Source organism: Podarcis cretensis (assembly GCF_951804945.1).
Source record: "Podarcis cretensis genome assembly, chromosome: 1".
Lineage (NCBI taxonomy): Eukaryota > Metazoa > Chordata > Lepidosauria > Squamata > Lacertidae > Podarcis > Podarcis cretensis.
The window spans coordinates 33,933,781-33,957,272 of record NC_137170.1 but is presented as its reverse complement, the minus strand read 5'-3'; the positions used below and the strand labels follow the sequence as shown (position 1 = coordinate 33,957,272).

At 41.6% G+C, this 23,492-nt stretch overlaps 1 protein-coding gene across 1 annotated transcript in view; it reads left to right on the top strand.

Moving 5' to 3' along the window:
• MIPOL1 (mirror-image polydactyly 1) overlaps positions 1-23,492 on the top strand; it is a 197,543-nt gene that overhangs the window by 2,171 nt on the left and 171,880 nt on the right. The gene's annotated exons all lie outside the window — the stretch shown is intronic.

Sequence of the window (23,492 nt, the reverse complement as noted above, 5' to 3'; positions counted from 1 at the left end):
CCAAAGTACCGCTAGTAGATCAATGTATTTCAGAGATCTTTCTTGAAGTAGATCACTACAATAGTGTATTTTCTGTCTTTCCTTCTCCTACTTTCTCCCCATTAAATAGTGTGGGATGGTGCCATCACTGTGTTGTGCATTTCTCCTTGCCATCTTGAAAACAGGTGTCTGGGTTGAGCTGGTGTTTGAAAATCACGTTCTGAACTTGTACTTGCATTCTGTTACCTTGGTGTGTTCAAAAGAAATATTACATTACAGGCAAGACTACGAAATAGAAAGTTTAAAAAAATAGTTTGTTTTTTCTTTTACAATCTAAAAAGACTTTTAAACTGAAGTTCTCAAAGTGATTTGAACAAGAAACTCAGAATAATTAACAAGCACATTGTAATATAATTTTTGCAAAGAATGGCAAGAATGGTTCTCAAAGTGAGGCGGGCATCCATTAAAATCTGAATTAGGTGCTACAGACAACATATTGTTTATGAGATCTTCCTCCAATCGTTTTTTGCATGCATGTCTAACCAGGAAAGAAACTACTCTTCTTCCACTTCCAATTTGTGCTCAGTACTGTATTTTGAAGGTGCAAGAAGTCAAAAGCTTGTTTTTTACAGACCTTCAACTTCCATGTTGTTCCTCACTTCCACATCTTTAACTATTCTGTGAATATAAATGATTCCTTCTCTTTCATTTTATGGCCTTCAGTTAGACATGTATGAGCAGGAAATTTGCAGGATTCTTAGTTTTGTTTTTCGTTAATTAGGGGAGGGTGAATGTTCTCTCTCTCTTATCATTCTTTGATTCAAAACAAGGAGAGGTTGGGAATCCAAGTGAATTTAATTTGAACAGAAAGAAAGTTGGATTCCTCATCATAGTCATCCACCCATCAGTAATTGGGTAAGGAGCAGAATTCTTATGAGTATCAAATCACCAGATAATGGTTTGTTTCCCCTCCCATCTGGATTAAAATATTGGCAGTGGTAGCTGTCAAATACAAGAAGAAATGGAGCAGTGAGTTCTTGCAAAGATCTGACACTAGTAGCTTGAAACTGTTATTTTCGTTTTCCCCATAACCAGGGAAATTTGTCTAACTGTTCTGGTTTAAAATTTCTGTGGCCTTATGGGAAGGGAGAATTAAATGGGAATAAATTCCAATATTGTTATTTTTTGTACTTGATAGTACTTTTGTACTAGCCACTCTTGATAGATGCTGTGGAAATTTATAGCACAGTATATTGTAGCCCCAGAGTCGGCCACGACTGGACCTAATGGTCAGAGGTCCCTTTACCTTTATACTATAAATTATAATAGCATTCTAAAGAAACACAAACACTGTTTGCTGCACTTCATGCAACTGAGACATTTTTAATATGAATTTGAATAGATGGCTTTGAAACTCACCAAATAAACATTGTTGTGGCTGACCTGGAATATGACATTTGAATTTATTCATTTTTCTAAGAGGCAAAATCCCAAATGTGCTTTTAAACATCAAATAAAAGGGGGAAAATTGGGGGGGGAGGGAGCAGGCAGACAGACATTTTCCAAGTTGAATTCCAAGTTGTGTAGCTTTTTTCAGCTTGAAGGCCACACTCAGAGTGAGCATAGCCAATATTTGCACAAGTACATGCAGCACACAGGCATACCACACATCCACATTCGTTGCACATAGCACACACAAACAAATGCACTCGCCAGACATGTATGTGTGGAAATACATCAGAAAAATGAAAGATAGTGTTATAGTACCTGTCGCCACTAGATGGAGCTATGCGCCAACAGTGTGTATCTGATCACCTTGTCTTAGGTCTAGAATCGCATATTTGAGGCACATTCCTTTGAAATCTGGGAGGCTAACAGGTTGAGGATGAAGACACAGGAATATTGTTGGAACAAGTGGGGATATCTGGGTCAAATATTTCAAAATTGTATGTCTTACAGTACAGTGGTACCTCGGTTTACGAACTTAATTCGTTCCAGAAGTCCGTTCTTAAACCGAAACTGTTCTTAAACTGAGGCGATTCCATTCTTGGACCGAGGTAAAGTTCTCAAACCAAGACACTATTTCCGGTTTTGCGGAGTTTGTAAACCAAATCGTTCTTAAACCTAACTGTTCTTAAACCGAGGTACCACTGTATTGTGAATTGAATGAAGAGCACTTAACTTATTCCTGGTCTGCATCCTGGGATCTCTGAGCAAGTTGAAATAAAGTCAATACACCATCATATATTTCTAGGGAAAATACAATAAAAGATAACACAAGATCAAATTCTGATAACCATGGTGATAATGTGCAAAGTCCTGAACGAGAACCAGATTTTCAACTGGCACCTGAATGCCAGTAATGAGGGTACCCATAAAAAGGGGAAATAGTGGGAATTTCAAGCATTGCCAAGCAATATGCATAGACTCCAAGAGATGTTTTGAGAGCCAGCATAAATTGACAACATGTGTGGTTTTATCGTTATTCAGTGGCGTGGTTAGCTGCTGTGGAAACAAGTGTTGTAATCAGGGCTTTTTCCCTTGCTGGAACTCAGTTCTGGCACCTCTCAGGTGGGCGTCATTGCCATTCTAAGAGAACAAGATGCTCGTGCTAAGTTCTGACACCTCTTTTTCTAGAAAAATAGCACTTGTTGTATTTGATAGGCCTTTGGCCTGATCTAGCCGGCTTTTTTTAGGTTCTTGCATACATGGAAAGGCAATTCTGCTTATACAAGGCCTCACTGCCAAATTCTTCTAAATTATTGGCCCACTAACCACCCTCTCCATCCCATGCTAGTCTGTGAGGGGTCTGTCCATCTCAGAAGTAGCTTTTCAAGTGACAGAGAGTTCTAGTGCATGGGTAGGCAAACTAAGGCCCGGGGGCCGGATGTGGCCCAATCGCCTTCTCAATCCGGCCCGCAGACGGTCCGGGAATCAGCGTCTTTTTACATGAGTAGAATGTGTCCTTTTATTTAAAATGCATCTCTGGGTTATTTGTGGGGCCTGCCTGGTCTTTTTACACTAGTAGAATGTGTGCTTTTATTTTAAATGCACCTCTGCGTTATTTGTGGGGCATAGAAATTCGTTCATTTCCCACCCCCAGAAAATATAGTCCGGCCCCGCCCCAAGATATGAGGGACAGTGGACCGGCCCCCTGCTGAAAAAGTTTGCTGACCCCTGTTCTAGTGGGATGAAGAGGCAGAAAGCATAAGGAGGATTCTGGTTAATAATTTCTGGATCCAGTCCAGTAGCTTCAGCAATCACTTGGAGGCTATGTGTATTAACTGAGAAGTGCATGAAATTCCCCGTCTACACTTCCAATTTGCGACGCTCTCCAGGCCTTCTTATGAAAGTGTACAACTGGTGACATTTACTTATGTTTGCAATGCTGTTTTTAGAAATCATATTAATTATATTTAACCATTGAACCGGCAGGGTTGGAATTTGCTGCTTCACATATGGGACATCTTTTTTATATCAAGTGCTATATTACAAAGACAGTGCCAAAATAATACCGCTTTAGTGAGGAGGAATTTCTTATTAGCAGTGAAGCTTCAAAAACCTGCAACTATGTCATAAAGGGAATGTCTTTGAGCTGAGACTCCAGTAATTCATGTCTGTCACACACAGTCTAGGTGACCTAGATTTGACTAGTGCTATTGTAGTGTAATTATGCTTCTGAGCTATATCTGATACCCCAGAAGAAAGGTGTAAAGTTTATTTTCAAAGGTTATGGATTTGGTTGAGTCATGTCATTGTGCAGCATACAGAACAGGAATCTGCAGAAGTCTGCACTGATATTTATGCAAGTATAAACGAACACATTCAAGCTTCAAGGAACAGTGTTAAATGCAAGGCAGGGAAAGGTAATGTTTTGACATTTGTCAAAGTGATTGAACAAAGCAACTTAGAATTCTGTTGAAATAGTACCTTTTTCCTTGTTCGGGTTGTCTTTGATGGATGAAATAAATTTGAGCTTCTCACTTGGACATTATTGGCTTGCAGAGATTAGCCATATGGATTTTCTTTTTCATTTGAACTCTGCAGTACAGTATTGCACAACTAATAGGGAGGTTTTAAGAGTACTTAAAGCAAACTGTTGTTCATGAAAACGAGGCAGGAGGAACCTGTGGCCCTCGGGATATTGGACTGCACCTTCCATCATCCTGAGTGCTGGCCATGTTGGAGAACCATAGGTTCCTCATACCTGCTCTGGTAGGTATCAAGGCTTAGAATGGACTCCAAAAATACCACCACTATTCCACCACTATCTAAGTCAGTCTCTTCCACTAATAAACAGCTCACACTATCAGGAAGTATTTCTTAAGGTTTAGTTGAAATCATAGAATTGCAGAGTTGGAAGGGACCACGAGGGTCATCTAGCCCAACCCCCTGCAATGCAGGAATCTTCCACCCAACCTGGGGCTTGAACCCACAGCCCTGAGATTAAGAGTCTCATGCTCTACCAACTGAGCTATCCCAGGTCATGCCCTTTTTATTACATGTACTTATAAAGCTTGCAGGGGGCAAGAACTATTGGAGAGAGCCCCCCTTTTCTCACATAAGAAGACATCTTCTATAGTGATGTCACATGTATTTTAATACTTTGTTCAAAGTATCTGGGAGACCCAGCCAGATGGGCAGGGTATAAATAATAAATTATTATTATTATTATTATTATTATTATTATTATTATCATCATCATCATGGAATCCTGCACATGTGTGCTGCTTTTGTCACATACTATTTTTAATCACGTGCAAACTTAATTTATAGATTAGTTTTTCAAACTGTCTTGCAACCCTGGGTACAGTACAATGCTTAATATTTAGTTCGTCCAAATGCATTTGGCATGTATGAGTTCTTATTTTGTACTGGAGAAAACAGGTGCTCATGTCAGTAAGTAAAGCCCAGGCAGGTCCTCTGGGCATTGCTGGGGTACAATATTGGCTGAGTTGCCTGGGACTGATAGGAGTTGGGAGCCCGACAACACCCAGAGCCCCAAGTTCTCCAACCCTGCTTTATTCATTAACATCTAGGGAAATAGGTACTAAAACTACCTATTACTAGTTAATGAGGAGTGGAATATGCTATTATAACTTCAGCATGTGCCCTTTGAGAGACCCTATAGGTAAGAAATGGAGTGCACTGCAGAGTTATGAGTTGTAGCAAGAGTTAGAGTTACTTTTTCGCGGAATGGATATAGAAGAGTAACACAGGTTATCCCACCCCACCCCCAGATTTGAATTAATAGCACTGAAAATAGATTATAGTGTCTTTTTTTAAAAAAATTAAATAGTAACAGTTGGAGCTAGCCTATTGTCTGAATAAGCTCCAATAAGATTTTACTGAAAAAAGCTTTAGTGGGTTCACGGCAGTGGAAAAATTTCTTTCAGTACATCCTAGTAAAGATCCTGTTTAAAATAGATGACACCCTGTCATGTTCAGTAACCATCCGTCATCAACTTCATTCTAATTCTTTTAGCTGAACAATTTCATTCAAGCTTGTAGCTTGTCTTGTCAAGCCACCAAGAGCTTCATTACTTTGCCATCAAGCATAGAATTACACCAGCTGTTCCTAAATGTTGTTCAGCTGCATTTTAATTTTAACTATTTCTTCAGCTAACTGCTCTCTGTGTGTGCATGTGCCCCAGTATTTGTTTGTTTGTTTGCTTGCTTGCTAGCCTGTTTCTTTCTTAAAGGGTGGCTATCAAAACATTTCCAATTACGTAAGTTTCTAATTATGAAATCTAGCCTAAAGAGTATCTTAACAGTCATGTAACTCTCTTAGAAATATTGTCACCCTGATTCCACAGTAATAGTTTGCCTACCATAGCACAATGCGTTGATTTGGCTGGTGTTGGGCAAATATGGTACCCCGCTTCCCGTTATAAAGGCTTCACATCAGACCTTGGAGATATAACCAATATGCTGGTGTAGTTTTGAGTCTTTGGTGGGCAAAATGCCTTTAGAATGCAGATTTGATCAGTTAGTCCCCATTAAGTCCAGTCAAAGGCAACTCGTTTTCAGGTCGAGGGAGCCAGCATTTGTCCACAGACAGCTTTCCGGGTCATGTGGCCAGCATGACTAAACCACTTCTGGCACAATGGGACACCGTGATGGAAACCAGAGCGCACGGAAACACCATTTACCTTCTTGCCACAGTGGTACCTATTTATCTACTTGCGCTGGTGTGCTTTCGAACTGCTAGGTTGGCAGGAGCTGGGACAGAGCTGGGAGCTCACTCTGTTGTGGGGATTCGAACCGCCGACTGATCGGCAAGCCCAAGAGGCTCAGTGGTTTAGACCACAGCGCCACCTGCATCCCCAGTTTTCAAAGTACAGTGGGAGGGTTAAGCTGCAACTGGTTCAAACGACAGTTGATAATTCAGTCCTAAATTATCACAAATCTGTGCATGTTCAAGAGTTGAGGTGTTAACTCTGTATGATTTCAAGTGCAATTTCTTAAGCTAAATTTAGATGCACCTAAATTTTTTGTGGATAAAACCCAATGTAATTTTTCCCCTAGAATCTGCCCTATGAGATTGAGGTACTGCATCTTTAATTGGATGGACCTGGACAAATGTCCCATCATAACTTGTTTCTTATAGGCTTTAGAACAGTACTTCCCCCACTCTTCCCCAGCCATGGACCACTTCCAGAAATGGCTGAGGGCCTTAGCAGACCACTTAATGGTTTTTCTGCCTGCTGTAGCAATTGTAATGGACTGTGCTAGACAGTGTATGCATTTTAAATATATCTTTATGGAAATACCATGGATTACCTGTCTGTGGACCACAGTTTGGGAAGCTTGGCTTTATAGAAAAAGTAGCTATGTGACTAAAAAAGAAAAGGACAGAAGTCTTGACTCGCCTTTCAGTGCACATAAGCCAGTCTCAATACTGCTGAGTACTATCTATAAATTCTCTTGAGGCCCTAACTCCTATTTCAGAGTGACATACAGCTCACTTGCTTACCATCACAATCACTCATATTTTGTGTAGTCACAGGCAATTTATTTACGTGCCACATTTTCCACAAATACACTTGCTATCAAAACGGTTCACAGAAAACAGTTGACGTGCAATAGCCATAATAAGTAACAACAATTGCAACCCCTGCAGCGTAACACTTCCAATCCAATAATTAGCAGTTCGTCAAAAATTTAACTGAGCATATGCTTACCAATAAGTCAACTCACAATCCCCCAAACCTTCACATCCAAAGTACCGGTAGCTCCATTGCTAATGGCAGTAGTGCCTACCAAATCTCCCGTCATCCCACAACTTTTATGCCTAGACTTTAAATGTCAGAAATGTTTGGTTTGAACATTTTCAGCTTCATCTAACAAGTGGATTCCAGAGCAGTGGGCGGGGGGACGGGGACGGGGACGGGACATGTTTTTCTGTATCCAGGGCAGCTGTCTACCAACTCCACCTGGTACGCAGGCTGAGACCCTATCTGCCCGCGGACTGTCTCGCCAGAGTGGTGCATGCTCTAGTTATCTCCCGCTTGGACTACTGCAATGCGCTCTACGTGGGGCTACCTTTGAAGGTGACTCGGAAACTACAACTAATCCAGAATGTGGCAGCTAGACTGGTGACTGGGAGCGGCCGCTGAGACCATATAACATCGGTCTTGAAAGACCTACATTGGCTCCCAGTACGTTTCCGAGCACAATTCAAAGTGCTGGTGTTGACCTTTAAAGCCCTAAACGGCCTCGGCCCAGTATACCTGAAGGAGCGTCTCCACCCCCATCGTTCTGCCCGGACGCTGAGGTCCAGCGCCGAGGGCCTTCTGGCGGTTCCCTCATTGCAAGAAGCAAAGCTACAGGGAACCAGGCAGAGGGCCTTCTCGGTAGTGGCGCCTGCCTTGTGGAACGCCCTCCCATCAGATGTCAAAGCGATAAATAACTACCTGACATTCAGAAGACATCTTAAGGCAGCCCTGTTCAGGGAAGTTTTTAATCTGTGATATTTTAGTGTATTTTTGGTTTTTATGGAAGCCGCCCAGAGTGGGCGGGGTACAAATAAATTATTATTATTATTATTATTATTATTATTATTTAAAAAATCAAACATCAATTCAATAGTAAAGCAATTTTTAAAATAAAAAAAATAAAAAAATAAAAAAACCTTATAGGTGGAAGGTGAGGAAGGCAGGCAGAAGCAACCATCCCCAGTGGCAAATGCTACTTTCCTGTGGTTTGCCATGGTCAAAGCAGCTCACAACACTGGAAACATAACAATTCACTAACACCTTTACATAACAATTCACATTACATATTCACTTTACATAACAATTTACTAACACCTACAGCAGCCATAACAATATTTAAATAGTCATATAAAGGTTAACAGACTGTATAGATAAGTGTATGGCTGAATGGCCTTCAGGATCAAAGGCGCAAAGATATCAAGAGTTAGAGGCTAATTTTTAGCTTCTGTCGCATGAAATAAGAGGTGGAGAATGCAAACTGGACAGGCTTGATGATTGCCAATTATGATGCTCATATGCCTAGCCATATCTGGGACCAAAACCATAAAAGCTAAGCATATATTTTACCTGTTTAAGAAAAGTGGATGGAGGGGTACACAACACTTGAGCATAGCTATAAAACCCCGATAAAAAGAACACAATGGTAAAACTCGGTATAAAAATAACATACAAGCAAATAGCAGACACACACTGTAACTTTACTATAATTTTCTATATTATTGCCCACTAAACTTGACTTCTTGCAGCCAACATCAAAAGAACACATAAGTCTTTGGATCGTTGACATGCAACGCAACACTTCCCCTCCTTAATCTATCTTTACATTGTAGCAAAGCCTTCTCCCCTCCCTCCATTTCATTATGCTGTATATTTTGGTTTGTAAATGGGAAGTGTATTTCTTGAACAAGCATATTCCTTAAATAGAAATTCCAGAAGAGTGCCCCTTGGCTAAAAATAAACTGTGGGGTTGAAGCCCTAGATAAAATTTAAGCCTGTGTATATATATAAAAAATTGCTAAAATGTCACAGTAATGAAAAGTCAGAAAATAAATTATGTCTGTTATTAATTTTTGAATTGTATTCAAACACAGAAATTTGTAACATAGACAAAAACTGATTACAGGGAGATAAAATTCAATTTTATTCTAGGGTAATTGTTTTATACATTTTACATTTATTTATAAGATTAGATGAGGCTTGGAATTCTCAATATAAATCACAGTATGGTCCCGGTGGATGCCAAGGTCAGAGCATGAAAAGCCTCGCTTAGAAAACACATTACTTTTGAGGGAAATAAAAAAACGAATAAAACGAGATGGGAGATCTGTTGCCCTCCTCATAACATACACTCAGGTTTTATCACAATTTGAAGAACGAGGCAGCTTGAATAAGCAGTGAGATATATCAATTTCAGGCAGGACTTTTTTCCAGCTAGAATTTGTCAGAAATCAGTTCTGTCACCTCTCAGGTGGACGCCATTGCCATGCTAAGAGAACAAGTGAAGTGTTTGTGGTGAGTTCTGGCGCCTCTTCTTCTAGAAAAATAGCACTGATTTCAGGGAACATATATATGATAGTAAAGGTAAAGGGACCCCTGACCATTAGGTCCAGTCGTGGCCGACTCTGGGCTTGCTGCACTCATCTCGCTTTATTGGCCGAGGGAGCCAGCATACAGCATACAGCATACAGTCATGTGGCCAGCATGACTAAGCCTCTTCTGGCGAACCAGAGCAGCGCACGGAAACACCATTTACCTTCCCGCCGGAGCGGTACCTATTTATCTACTTGCACTTTGACATGCTTTCGAACTGCTAGGTTGGCAGGAGCAGGGTCCAAGCAACGGGAGCTCACCCCGTCGCAGGGATTCGAACCGCCGACCTTCTGATCGGCAAGTCCTAGGCTCTGTGGTTTAACCCACAGCGCCACCCGCGTCCATATATATGTTATGGCACCATAAATAATAGTGGAGAGGGGAAACATAAACAGTTGCCTTACACAGAGCCAGACCATTGGTCCATCTAGCTCAGTATTGTCTACACTGACTGGCAGCTGCTCTCCTTCCTGCTTTCAGGAAGGATTCTTTTCCGATTCTCCCTGGAGATGCCATAAATTGAACCTGGGATCTTCTGCATTCAAAGCAGAAGCTCCCTTCATTATTTGTCTAACATCGACCAGCAATTCCTGATCTGCATTGTCTGGCATTGGTGCAACTCCTTCCTGGGTAGCTTGCAAAAAGTAGGCAAAAAGTGTGTAGAAATGTAATATGCAGAAATTTATGGTTGTCCACCTGTCCAGACTTCATCCAGACTCTTGAATTAATGCTGTTTAAAGAGGTAGCAACAGTAGACCTATTCACTACCTTTGCATATTTCCCTTCCAACTATACAGTGCTGTGTTTCTGAGGAGTCTTCTCTTCAGCGGTGTGCCCTAATGATACACACACAGACGTTTTAAGGTACAGATGATAGAGCTGCTTTGTTCCCCTCATTTGATGCAGAAGAAGTAAATAAAAGTAAAGGTGCCGTCCAAAGTAAATATAAGTGATTAAAGAGTGCCTGTGAGTAAAAGCCATCTTAATCTCTAATTAGCATTGTATTTAGCACAGCTTCTTTAATGCATTTTTAAATAGTTCTTTACCAGTATGGTGTACTTTATATCTTCTTCTCTAATATATGATGTGTCCACATTTCAGCATGCTTCTTGTCAACAGCGTTTCTTGTGTGAAAGATATTCAGATTGCTGTGGGTTAGGAGGTGTTCGTTCCAACTTTGCCTGCACAAAGAGGTTCTTTGGAGATTATCTCTTTATTTGATTAGGATAAATTTCAACTTAAAATAATAAAAGGGGGGGGGACCAAATTTGCTTTCATACTCCTCGTGGAAACCAAAGCTCCTCAAGACAAAGTATCATGGGAGAGTAAACTTTATGGCTGGCAAATGCGACTCTTCCTTTGTATTCTATTCCAAATTTGCAATTACAATTTTTAGTAAAGGAAGCAAAGTTCAACTATGGGGGAAGTTCAGAAAGTGAACTTTCCCAGCTCAAAAATATTCACTCCAGGCAAGCCCAGACCCTTCAGAATTTGGGCTTGAGCCTGATTTGCCTCATTTTGAGGTTTGCTGCCACAGCTGCTGCCAAATCTTCCTTTCTGCTAAACTTTCAATTCCTGTTCTTTTCGTGAAACGTGGGGGGCCTGTTGAACCTCATGTTTCTCAGTAAGCTTTGTGGAATGAGAAATTACGAAAGCAATCTTTATAAAGCCTATCACAGTTACCATCTAGGAAGAGGGGACTTTTAATAGAAAGTCACTTGCCTATTTTTTTTTGGGGGGGGGGGTGAACCTGTGATCTGCCAGTTGTTGCTGGACTACAACTCCCACAATCCCTGGCAATGAGCTATGCTGTCAGGCACTGATGTAAGTTGTAGTCTACTCTAAAACGTGCGGAGGCCCACAGCTCCCTATCCACGGCCTAGAGGAAACAGCAGATCCAGATCCAGTGTTTACTCTTGCCATTCCAGGACCGGATCTTCCACAAGATGAAATAATCCCTTCCAACTCAGTTTGGAAGTTTTTTTAAAAAGGTTTCATCTCCTACTATTAAAGGTGAACAGCCTTCAGAAGAGTGTGCCCTTGAGAAAACTTCTATGCTGCCAGGAGTTGATAACGTGGGAGTTGATAACAGTCAAGGAAGCCAAACAGTTCCACTGGCTTGAATTAAGCATACCTTATATATATTAGTATGGGACGCGGGTGGCACTGTGGGCTAAACCACTGTGCCTCTTGAGCTTGCTGATCGAAAGGTCGGCGGTTCGAATCCCCACGATGGGGTGAGCTCCCATTGTTTGGTCCCAGCTCCTGCCAACCTAGCAGTTCGAAAGCACGTCAAAGTGCAAGTAGGTAAATAGGTTCCGCTCCGGCGGGAAGGTAAATGGCATTTCCGTGTGCTGCTCTGGTTTCGCCAGAAGAGGCTTAGTCATGCTGGCCACATGACTTGGAAAAACTGTCTGCGGAAGTGGACAAACGCCGGCTCCCTCAGCCAGTAAAGCGAGATGAACACCTCAACCCCAGAGTCGTTCACGACTGGACTTAATAGTCAGGGGTCCCTTTACCCTTTACCTATATATATTAGCATAAACGTCTTTGAGATCTGCAGGAGGTAAGCAGTCTATACATGAAAATAATAACAACAATACCTTGGTCCTGCCAGAGTTTTCCCACCACCTTCAAGGATGTGCATGTTCATCCTGTAACAATATCCTTACTTTCTTACCAGCAGAGTGGTGCAAGGTAAGCTCCAGAAGTTTCCAGCTGCTCAGTCTGTGGCAGAGGACAACCTTAGTGTCGGGAGGATTGGACCAGATGACCCAACTCTACTGTTCTGTGATTCTAACCCATCTAAAAGATGGTTGACGATTCACATGTACTGTAAATACCATATTTTTCTGTGTATAAGACGACCCCTATTTTTTTGGGATCCCAAATTAAGGAAATGGGGGGAGATTTCCCAGAGTTGTTAAGCCTTTTTGGGGGGGTTGCCCAGAGTTGGGATTGCCAACAATCACACAGCCACCTGACCGCCGCTGCCAGTTGCATGCCTCGCCAAAGCCACCAGTCGTCTGCCTGCTCGGTGCCAGCAGCCGCCAATTGCCTGCCCCATTGCCGCAGCAGCAGCCAATCAGCAGCAGGCCTTACTGCAGCCACCAATCACCTGCCCGATTGCCAATGACAATCTCCTTGCGGCTGCCACCAATCACCCCCCCCCATACACTATCCGTGTATAAGACGACCCCCAATATTTAACATTTTAAAATAATAAAAATAATTGTCTTATACACGGAAAAATACGGTAGTTAGTACCTAGACAGCAGACATGCTTATCTCCTGATCATACAATACCACTATGCTTTGTAGCAAAGCTTAATTGGTTAGAGTGCAGTACTGATAACACCAAGGCTGTAGGTTCGAATCCTCTTAAGGGTCAACTGCATATTCCTGCACTGAAGGGGGTTGGGCTAAATGATCCTCAGGGTCCCTTCCAACTCTGTGATTCTGTGAGAATTATTTCAATAAGTTTGTGCATGAACACACACAAATACATACTTATGTGTGCATGAACACAAATACATGCACTTATGTTTATTAGCACATACCATTTTTATTTTATTTTTTGCAAATCTGTGCGCTTTTCTTTGGTTGGTTCATGCATTTCCTCTCTATTTTTTTTTTTTTTTGACAATGCACAAGTGACACCCGTAGCTGGCTCTAGTAAAGTTTTGCACACTTGCATAGTGAGCTAAAACCTTCACAAGATGGCCGCTTTAGGATCAGAGAGGTTTGTTGGATCTGTGGGTGCTAAAACCTCTTGACAACAAACCAGGGTTCCCCTCCCCTTCATTTTTTCCCAATTCAAGGCCTGAGTTTTTATTTATTTCCTTTAAAACCTCTTCCAGTGTTGGTTCTGCCTCTACAGTTGGCTTTGGTGCTCTGAGTTGGATGTCAAGACAAGGAGAAGACAAATACCCATGTGGTCCTCATAATAGGCTGTCCTGTAGGAGACTATTTCCCTGATTCACGTCGTGTGATTAGGAGGTGTAATTGTTACTCCCACTCTGCACTGAAGGTGACTGCTGTCTGTAAAGGCACTAGGTAGCATTAATTAAAATACAGTGTTCCCCTTGAAATGTAATTTGATCCATTCCTTTGCCATCCTGGTAAGGCTAATATTTGTTTCTAACCTGTTTTTTAGGGATTTGAAGTGATATTAAAGTCACTGAAGGTTACTAAATAATAGAAGAATTACGATTCTGTTCGTTCGTTCTTATTTCTTTCAGCTATTCCACTTTCCAAAAAAGCATTTGCATGCAATAGCAAATACTTCTCTTTCTCATGTGTAAGTTTATACAGAGGTACAGAAGTAGCTGGGCCACTAAAGTGTTCATGGCCATTAATGCACAAATGTTCATTTCCAGTTGCCACCTATTGGCCATAGCCTAATCCAGTGGTTTTCAGCCAGTGTGCCATGGCACCCTGGGGTGCCTTGAATGACAGTCAGGGGTGCTGTGGGCAACATGGGCCTCTGTTCCTCTTTCCTTCCTTCCCTGATGCCCTCTTGCGTCTATGCCTCCCAAAGGCTTGCATAGCTGTTGGTTGCAGCAGACCTGGCTACAAGTTCCCTGGGCGAATGGTGCCTCTGGGGCTGGCCAGAGGGTGCTTCCCAGACCCCTGTGGGGCAGTGTGAAGAGGCACCTTTCTTTGGGGCAGGGGGGAAGCTCAGAGACCAGGAGCAGCGGCGGCAGCTGCTTGTAGGACTCCCAAGAGAGGTGAGAGGAGAGGAGGCTGAGGGAACACTCCACAAGGAAGGATGTTCCAAAAAGGGTGAGAGGCTGCCAGCTCTGCAGGCTAGGGGTGACATAGCTGAGCTCCTGAGCCTCACAGGGGTGTCGTAGAAAGAATGTAGTTGATCAAGGGAGACACAGACTTAAAAAGATTGAAAACCTCTGGTCTACTCCTTTAGGTGTGAGGAAACATTTATTGTAGAACAGTTCAGGAATGGGTGTTGGGTCAGGAGCTCATGTAGCTTTACAATGACCATGAACTGCCACCTAACGTTAGCAACAATACTTGAACCAGTTTTGGGTGGCTACTGCATGTTTCCGAGCATAATTCAAAGTGTTGATGCTGATCTTTAAAGCCCTCAGCAGCCTTGGCCCTGTATACCTGAAGGAGCTTCTCCACCTCCGTTGTCCAGCCTGGACACTTAGGTCCAGCTCCAAGGGTCTTCTGTTGCTTCCCTCACTGTGGGAAATGAAGTTACGGGGAACCAGGCAGAGGGCCTTCTCAGTAGTGGTGCCCTCCCTGTGGGATGTCAAGGAGATAAAGAACTACACAACTTTGAGAAGACATCTGAAGGCAGCCCTGTATTGGGAAGCTCTTAATGTTTGATGTTATAATATTTTTTATATGTGTTGGCAGTCGTCCAGAGTGGCTGGGGCAATCCCGGCCAAATGGGTAGAGGAGTAATAATAATAATAATAATAATAATAATAATAATAATGCCCTTGTGCTCACATAAGAGGAGGCATATGCTGACGAAGAGAGAAAATAGGTTTCAGGGGGTTTTTTTGGCCAATTTCTCCCTGCAGCCCTCCACATGCCACCTACAGGAGTGAGAATGGGCAAAAATTTATTTCCAGTACCTTTCTGTTACTGGATGCCCCTACACAGTCAAAAGCCCTTCCATGAGGATACCAGCTTTATTCTACTCTAACACCCACAGTGTGCTACACGTATGTCTGACTTGGAATAATGAATGGAAAATTTATATTTGTCACCCAAGTTTTCTATTTAATAATCAAAGAAAAAATTAAATAGATTTCTATAAAGACCTTTATATAGTCCAAGTTGCTGAACCGTGTAAAAAACTTTCGTTGAGCAATTCTGTGTATCACCTTTTGTCATAGCAATCTATTTTGGGAGTCATGAACTACAGATAAGATATTTATTGAAAATGGCTTGACATTAAATTTACCTGTACTCCACCCACGTGTTCTGCAAAGGACTGCTTTACAAGCACCCCTGTCCTGATGAATGCTCATTTCTACTCTAATTTCTTATCCAGGTAATACAATATGTCTTATGTCACACACATCAGTTGTATAAAGGTTTGCAACTTCTCATTACGCCACAAGACAAAGCCAGTAAATTCTTCTTTGTAGCCCAGGTAGCAGCCTCTTAAGTGAAAAAGACAAGCAACTAAAGAAAAAAAATCCATATGTAAGGAAAAAAATATTTATTTTAAAACGTGAGTGAAGTTTAATAGGATTTTTCTCCAACTAAGTGGTGCAGCAATAAAACTGCTAGCATATTTGCAAAGCTAAGCAGGGTCTGTTACGGCTTCAAATTGGGTGGGGGACCGCATGTTGTGATTCCTGCATTACAGAGTTTAGACTCGAATGACTCTCAGGGTTCCTTCCAACTCTGTGATTCTATTACAGTGGTACCTCGGGTTACATACACTTCAGGTTACAGACGCTTCAGGTTACACACTCCGCTAACCCAGAAATAGTGCTTCAGGTTAAGAGCTTTGCTTCAGGATAAGAACAGAAATCGTGCTCCGGCAGTGCGGCAGCAGCAGGAGGCCCCATTAGCTAAAGTGGTGCTTCAGGTTAAGAACAGTTTCTGGTTAAGAACAGACCTCCCGAATGAATTAAGTACTTAACCCGAGGTACCACTGTGTAGGGGTCTCCATAAGACAGAGTTTTCCAAACTTTTCATGTTGGTGGCACACTTTTTAGACATGCATCATTTTGCGACACAGTACTTCAGTTTTACAGTCATACCTTGGTTTTCGAACAGCTTAGTTCTCAAACATTTTGGCTCCCGAACACCACAAACCTGTAAGTGACTGTTCTGGTTTGCGAACTATTTTTGGAAGCTGAACGTCTGGCGGGGCTTCCTGCAGCCAATCAGAAGCCGAACTTTGGTTTCCGAACGTTTTGGAAGTCGAATGGACTTCCACATTGGATTCCATTTGACTTTCAAGGTACAACTGTACTAGCAAACCCGAAGTTAAATTAACTCCTTTCCAGCCCTAGGAGGAGTTCAGAGAGTATTCGCATGACACACCTACTACACACCGCAACCGACATACTAATGTGTCGTGACACACAGTTTGGAAAGCTCTGCCTTAACAACTCTGCGCATCCTAACACTGATTAGTGTTTGTTAGAAACTCAGATATATAAGCTAATCGCCAAATGGCACCTTAAACCTGGGTTACATTCGCCACAATGGTATGTCTAGGCACCATTCCTCCCCTCCCATGGAGTTTATTATTTTTATTATTATTAGTTTCATTTCTATGCCACTTTAGATTTTAAAGGAAAAAATTCCAAGCAGTTTAAAGGTAAAGGTAAAGGTACCCCTGCCCGTACGGGCCAGTCTTGACAGACTCTGGGGTTGTGCGCCCATCTCACCTAAGAGGCCAGGGGCCAGCGCTGTCCGGAGACACTTCCGGGTCACGTGGCCAGCGTGACATCGCTGCTCTGGCCAGAGCCAGAGCCAGAGCCAGAGCCAGAGCCGCACACGGAAACGCCGTTTACCTTCCCGCTGGTAAGCGGTCCCTATTTATCTACTTGCACCCGGAGGTGCTTTCGAACTGCTAGGTTGGCAGGCGCTGGGACCGAGCAGCGGGAGCGCATCCCGCCGCAGGGATTCGAACTGCCGACCTTTCGATCGGCAAGCCCTAGGCGCTGAGGCTTTAACCCACAGCGCCACCTGCGTCCCTTCCAAGCAGTTTACAGCACCTTAAAACATCAAATAAAACATTACAGAATAAAACTAATTCAAGTTATAAGTCAAATATTTAAGATCCTTCTGTAAGTGACATTTTTTATATATATATATATATATATATATATATATATATATATATATATATATATATATAAAATTTATTTGCCCACTTAATTTATATAGCAGAAGTACTATAGGAAGCCAGTGTGATGTAGTGGTTAGAGTGTCACACTAGGACCTGAGAGATCAGTGTTCATATCCCCACTCAGTCATGAAGCTCACTGACCTTGGGCCAGTCACAGCTTCTTTACCTACCTCTCAGGGTCGGTGTAGAGATTAACTGAGGAGGGGTGTGAACCATGTACTCCTTGGAGAAAAAAGTGGGCTATACAGTGGTACCTCTGGTTAAGAACTTAATTCGTTCTGGAGGTCCATTCTTAACCTGAAACTGTACTTAACCTGAAGCACCACTTTAGTTAATGGGGCCTCCACTGCCACCGCGCCGCCGCCACGCGATTTCTGTTCTCACCCTGAAGCAAAGTTCTTAACCCAAGGTACTATTTCTGGGTTAGCAGAGTCTGTATCCTGAAGCGTCTGTAATCTGAAGCATCTGTAACCCAAGGTACCACTGTACATGCAATAAATAAGCTCTTCTGCTTAGCTGCTTAAGAAAACTGGAGGGGCTAGCCAGATGTCAGTCAGCAGCCTGACATCCTGAGATCTCCATATGGTCTCCATTAGAACCCCGCCAGTGGCAAAATGCTCCCAGCACCTGGCTAATTTCTAACAGTGCCCTTAATAGCACTTAACAGCTCCCAGCATTCTTGGGGGGAAGCCATGACTTCTTAAATTGGCAGGATGTATAGTGCAGATGGGATCAGGATTTGAGATCCTGGGTTGGATAAACATTACAGTAGTTCTCTTCAGTACAGATTCTGCTGGGCATAAGCATGAGTTAACTACATGGATCAAGAGAAAGGGTTGGAGAAGGAGAGGGTGTTCCATTGCCCTCATGGAAGTCATTGAGCACATGCAGCGATTTATAGAATTTCTGCCACAAAGCTACAATTCCCAGAGTTGCATGGAAAGAAGGATTGATAGTTACACGACTCTGGGAATGGGGGCGGGGTGTCTCTTAACAACTCTCAGCACCCTTAGCAGACTACTGTGCCCAGGATTGTTTTGGGGGAACCCAAGGGACGCAGGTGGCGCTGTGGGTTAAAGCCTCAGCGCCTAGGGCTTGCCGATCGAAAGGTCGGCGGTTCGAATCCCTGCGGCGGGGTGCGCTCCCGCTGCTCGGTCCCAGCGCCTGCCAACCTAGCAGTTCGAAAGCACCTCCGGGTGCAAGTAGATAAATAGGGACCGCTTACCAGCGGGAAGGTAAACGGCGTTTCCGTGTGCGGCTCTGGCTCGCCAGAGCAGCGATGTCACGCTGGCCACGTGACCCGGAAGTGTCTCCGGACAGCGCTGGCCCCTGGCCTCTTAAGTGAGATGGGCGCACAACCCCAGAGTCTGTCAAGACTGGCCCGTACGGGCAGGGGTACCTTTACCTTTTACCTTTATGGCTGTTTAAATTGGTGTGGTGCTGCTTTAAATGTATAGTGCAGATAGATCCCTGGTTGGAATGTGAAAGTGCAGTTGCAGAGCAGTGAGAAACATGGTTAATTCTGATGTATATATTAATACACATTCCATTCGTCATGGAAGGGCGAAGCTAGCTTGGTGATCGCTCCCCTTCCTTCAAGCAGTTCTAATCGCATGAGGAAGAGAACACCTTTGATTTGACTCTCAGATTTAAACCTGCTTGGGGCTTCCCCTCCTCTTAAATATTTGCTGATTTTGCCATTGATTGCAGTTGGCATGGAAAGAGCCCTCGGGCCCCATAAGTCTCTCTCTAACTGTCTGATTATATTCTATGCAAGGTTGACCTCAGTTGCAAGCTTAAAAAGTGCCATTCCTCAATTATGGCATGATTCCAGCAATATCTCAACATTACTGTTTTGAAGTAATATGCCAGGAATAGTTGGGAGCTGCCAAAGCAGCTGTAGTTTGTAGCAGAAACACAAAGCCAGATTTTCCCAGCTAAGATCTTCCAGAGCCCTAATAGCAAGCTTCCCAAAATCCATATCCCATTATGACTACGAGAACACAATTAATATTTATGGGTTCTGTTATGTAAATGTAAATGGTTGCTTTGGGATAATGGTAAAAGGTAGTTAACAGGGTTCTCTCCTGGGCCTGGTGTTGTTCAATAATCTTTATAAACGAATTGAGCGTAGGAATTGAGGGGACAAACTGGAACATGTACGGAGGAGGGTGACCAAGATGATAAAGGGTCTGGAAACCAAGTCTTATGATAAACAGTTGAGGGAGCTGGTTATGTTTAACCTGGAAAATAGGTGTCGGAGTAGTGCTATGATAGTTGAAGATGGTTATCTGAAGGGCTGTTACATAGGAAATGGAGTAAGCTTGTTTTCTCCTGCTGTGGAGGGTAGGTCTAAAACCAATGGCTTCAACCTACAAGAAGGGAGATTCTGACTAAACATCAGGAAGAACTTTCTGGCAGTAAGAGCTGTTCAAGAGTGGATGGACTCCCTCAGAAGGTGATGGACTCTCCTTCCTTGGAGGCTTTTAAGCAGAGGTTGGATGTCCATTTGTCATGGATTCTTTAGTAGAGATTCCTGTGTTGCAGGAGGTTGGACTAGATGTCCCTTAGGGATCCCTTAAAACTCTACAATGCTGTGAGTCTATAATTCTGTGATACTCTGCTATGGTCCTGAACACAGTCTCTCCAAAGCTGCTTTTCAATAGAAACCTCCAATTACCTTGTGGAAAAATGATTTTCTGTTGAGACTGTGGCAAGAATTATTATTATTATTATTATTTTTTATTAATTTTTTAAGAAAATTTTTCTTTTACAAATTTAAATAACACATTCGTATCCACTATAATACAAAATTCTTCTGGACTTCCCCCCGCTCCCTCCACAATCCTCATAATTTTAAATTTAGTTCACATTTCCTTTGTAATTGTATTGCCAGTTAATAAATCTTTACAGCTCTTTTCCCTCTTACAATACCCTTTCTCCTCACAAAGCCTCTTTAAATCCAACTAGCGTTGTCTGTTCATCACAAATATTTTCCAGATAAATCGTAAACTTTCTCCAGTCCTGTGTGAACTTGTGATCTTTTTGGTATCTAATTTTTCCTGTCAGTTTATCTAATTCAGCAAAGTCCATCAGTTTCCGTCTCCATTCTTCCAATGTTGGTAATTCTTCTTGTTTCCATTTTTGAGCCATTAAAATTCTTGCCGCAATCACTGCATATTGAAAAAAGTTTATAATCACTTCTATTAATTTCTCTTCCTGTAATTCCTAACAAAAAGGCTTCTGGTTTCTTCACAAACGTATATTTAAACATCTTTTTCAACTCATTATATATCATTTCCCAGAAGCCTTTTACTTTCTTACACTCCCACCACATATGATAAAATGACCCTTCCCTTTCCTTACATTTCCAACATTTGTTACATGTCTTATACATTTTTGCTAATTTAACGGGAGTGATATACCATCTATATACCATTTTCATAATGTTTTCCTTTATCGTCATGCATGCAGTGAATTTCATATTTTCCTTCCATACCTTCTCCCAATCTGCTAACTGTATATTATAACCAAAGTCCCTGGCCCAATGTATCATAACCGATTTAACTTCTTCGTCCTTTGTTTGCCATTCCAATAGCATTTTGTACATTTTTGACAATACCTTATAATCATTATTTATTATCTCTTTCTGAAATCTAGACTCTCCTCCAATATATTTCCTCTCTTTGCAATCCTTTTTAAACATTTCATTTGTGTGGAAGTAGTGCAACCAATCATATACATATTTTTTGACTTGTTCATATGGCTTCAATTTCCATTTCCCCCCTTCTTTAATTACAATGTCTCCATAAGTCATCCAATCCTCTCTCGTTTGTCTTTTTGACACTCATGACCTCCAGTGGGGATAACCAATGAGGTACATTTGGTTCCAAAATATTTTGGTACCTATCCCATATTTCTATTAGGGCACCTCTGAAAATATGATTGGCAAAACTTTTATGAGCTTTCTTCTTTCCCGACCATAAGTAGGCGTGCCAGCCAAACCTGTTGTCAAACCCTTCCAGATCCAATAACTTATTGTCTTTTAGTGTTATCCAATCCTTTATCCAACAGAGACAAGATGCTTCATAATAAAGTTTCAGGTCTGGCAGGGCGAAGCCACCTCTTTCTTTCGCATCAGTTAGTAACCTAAATTGTATTCGTGGCTTTTTGCCCTGCCAGATATATTTTGAAATCATTCTTTGCCACTCTCTGAAGATCTTTGTCCCCTTAATTATTGGAATCATTTGAAATAAGAACAACATCTTTGGAAGCACGCTCATCTTGATTGAAGAGATTCTGCCCCAAAAAGATAGTTTCATCCTACTCCACGCTTCGAGGTCTCTCTTAATAGTGTTCCAAGTTGTCACATAATTGTTTTGAAATAAGTCAATGTTTTTTTGGGTTAACCATATTCCTAAATATTTTACCTTCTTTGCCACTTCCATCTCTGTTTCTCTTTGCACTTCTTCTATCAAACTTTGGTCCAAATTCTTCACCATAAGTTTAGTTTTCCTCTTATTTAATACAAATCCGGCCACTCTTCCAAATTGATCAATTTCTTTTATAACTTCTTTTAGACTACTTGTCGGATCTTCCACCGTAATTACCAGATCATCGGCAAAGGCTTTAACTTTATATTGGTTTTGACCTACTGTTACCCCCTTTATTAGTTCGTTTTGCCTAATAGAACTAAGCAGGACCTCCAGAACCGTAATGAATAACAGTGGTGAGAGAGGGCATCCCTGTCTTGTACCTTTCTTTATATTCACATCCTCTGTGATTACATTATTTACTATCAATTTAGCTCTCTGTTCTGAATATATTGCCTTTATACCGTTATAAAAGTCTTCTCCCACTTCCATCATTTCCAAATTTTTCAACATGAATTCCCATGAAACATTATCAAACGCTTTCTCTGCATCCACAAACATTAGAACGGCTTGTCTCTCATTACTGGCAGTCAAATATTCCAGAATATTTATTATATTTCTTACATTGTCCTTCATATGTCTGCCAGGAAGGAAACCTGCTTGATCTTTATGGATATGTTGTTGCAATATCTTCTTAAATCTTGTTGCCAAAATACCCGAGAAAATCTTGTAATCTGTGTTTAGCAGAGATATCGGTCTATAGATCTTCACTTGTGTGAGATCAGAGTCTTGTTTTGGTATGAGTGTTATAAAGGCTTCTTTCCATGTTTCTGGTATGTCCTGTTGTTTCAAAATATTATTCATAACTTCTTTAAGTGGTACCGTCAGGGAGTCCCTCATTTCTTTGTAATAAGTTGCTGTAAATCCATCTGGTCCTGGTGCCTTCCCTTTTTTCATCTGTTTTATAATTTCTACTATCTCCTCATTCTCTATTGGGGCATTCAGTCTTCTTTCATTTCCGTCGGGATCTTTTGCACCTTTTTTCCTTTCAAAAATTTCTCTATCTTCTTTATATTGTTTTTCTCTCATTTTGCATATAAATGCTTATAGAAATCCAAAAATCCTTTTCTGATACCTTTTGGGTTCTCTATTTCCTCGCCATCCACAATGATTTTGTTAATTGTACCTTGCTCTTTCCTTTTTTTGATTTGCCATGCAAGCCATTTTCCAGGTTTATTTGCGAATTCAAAGTTCCTTTGTCTCAGTCTTTTAATGTTCCATTCGACTTCTTTATTTATGATCATGGCAAACTGTGTCTGCAAGACTTTAATATTTTGTTTTATCTTGATGTTATTTGGCTTTTTGATTAACTTTTGTTCATTGTCCATTATTTGTTTTAGGATTTCCTTCTTCCCTTTCTCTCTGTTCTTATTTTTAATCGCATTCTGTTGGATGAAGAATCCCCTCATTACCGCCTTGCTTGCATCCCAAACTGTGCTGATCTTTGTGCCTTTGTTCATATTGTCTGCAAAGTAATCCATCAATTTTTTACGGGCATCTTGAATGATTCTTTCATCTTCCAAAAGGTAATCTTTCAGTCTCCATCTGAATGTTCTTTCTTCATACATCTTTATCTCCATTTTTATCGGATTGTGATCCGAAATTACTCTGGGTTGGATTTCTATTTGTTGGATTCTAGTAGTT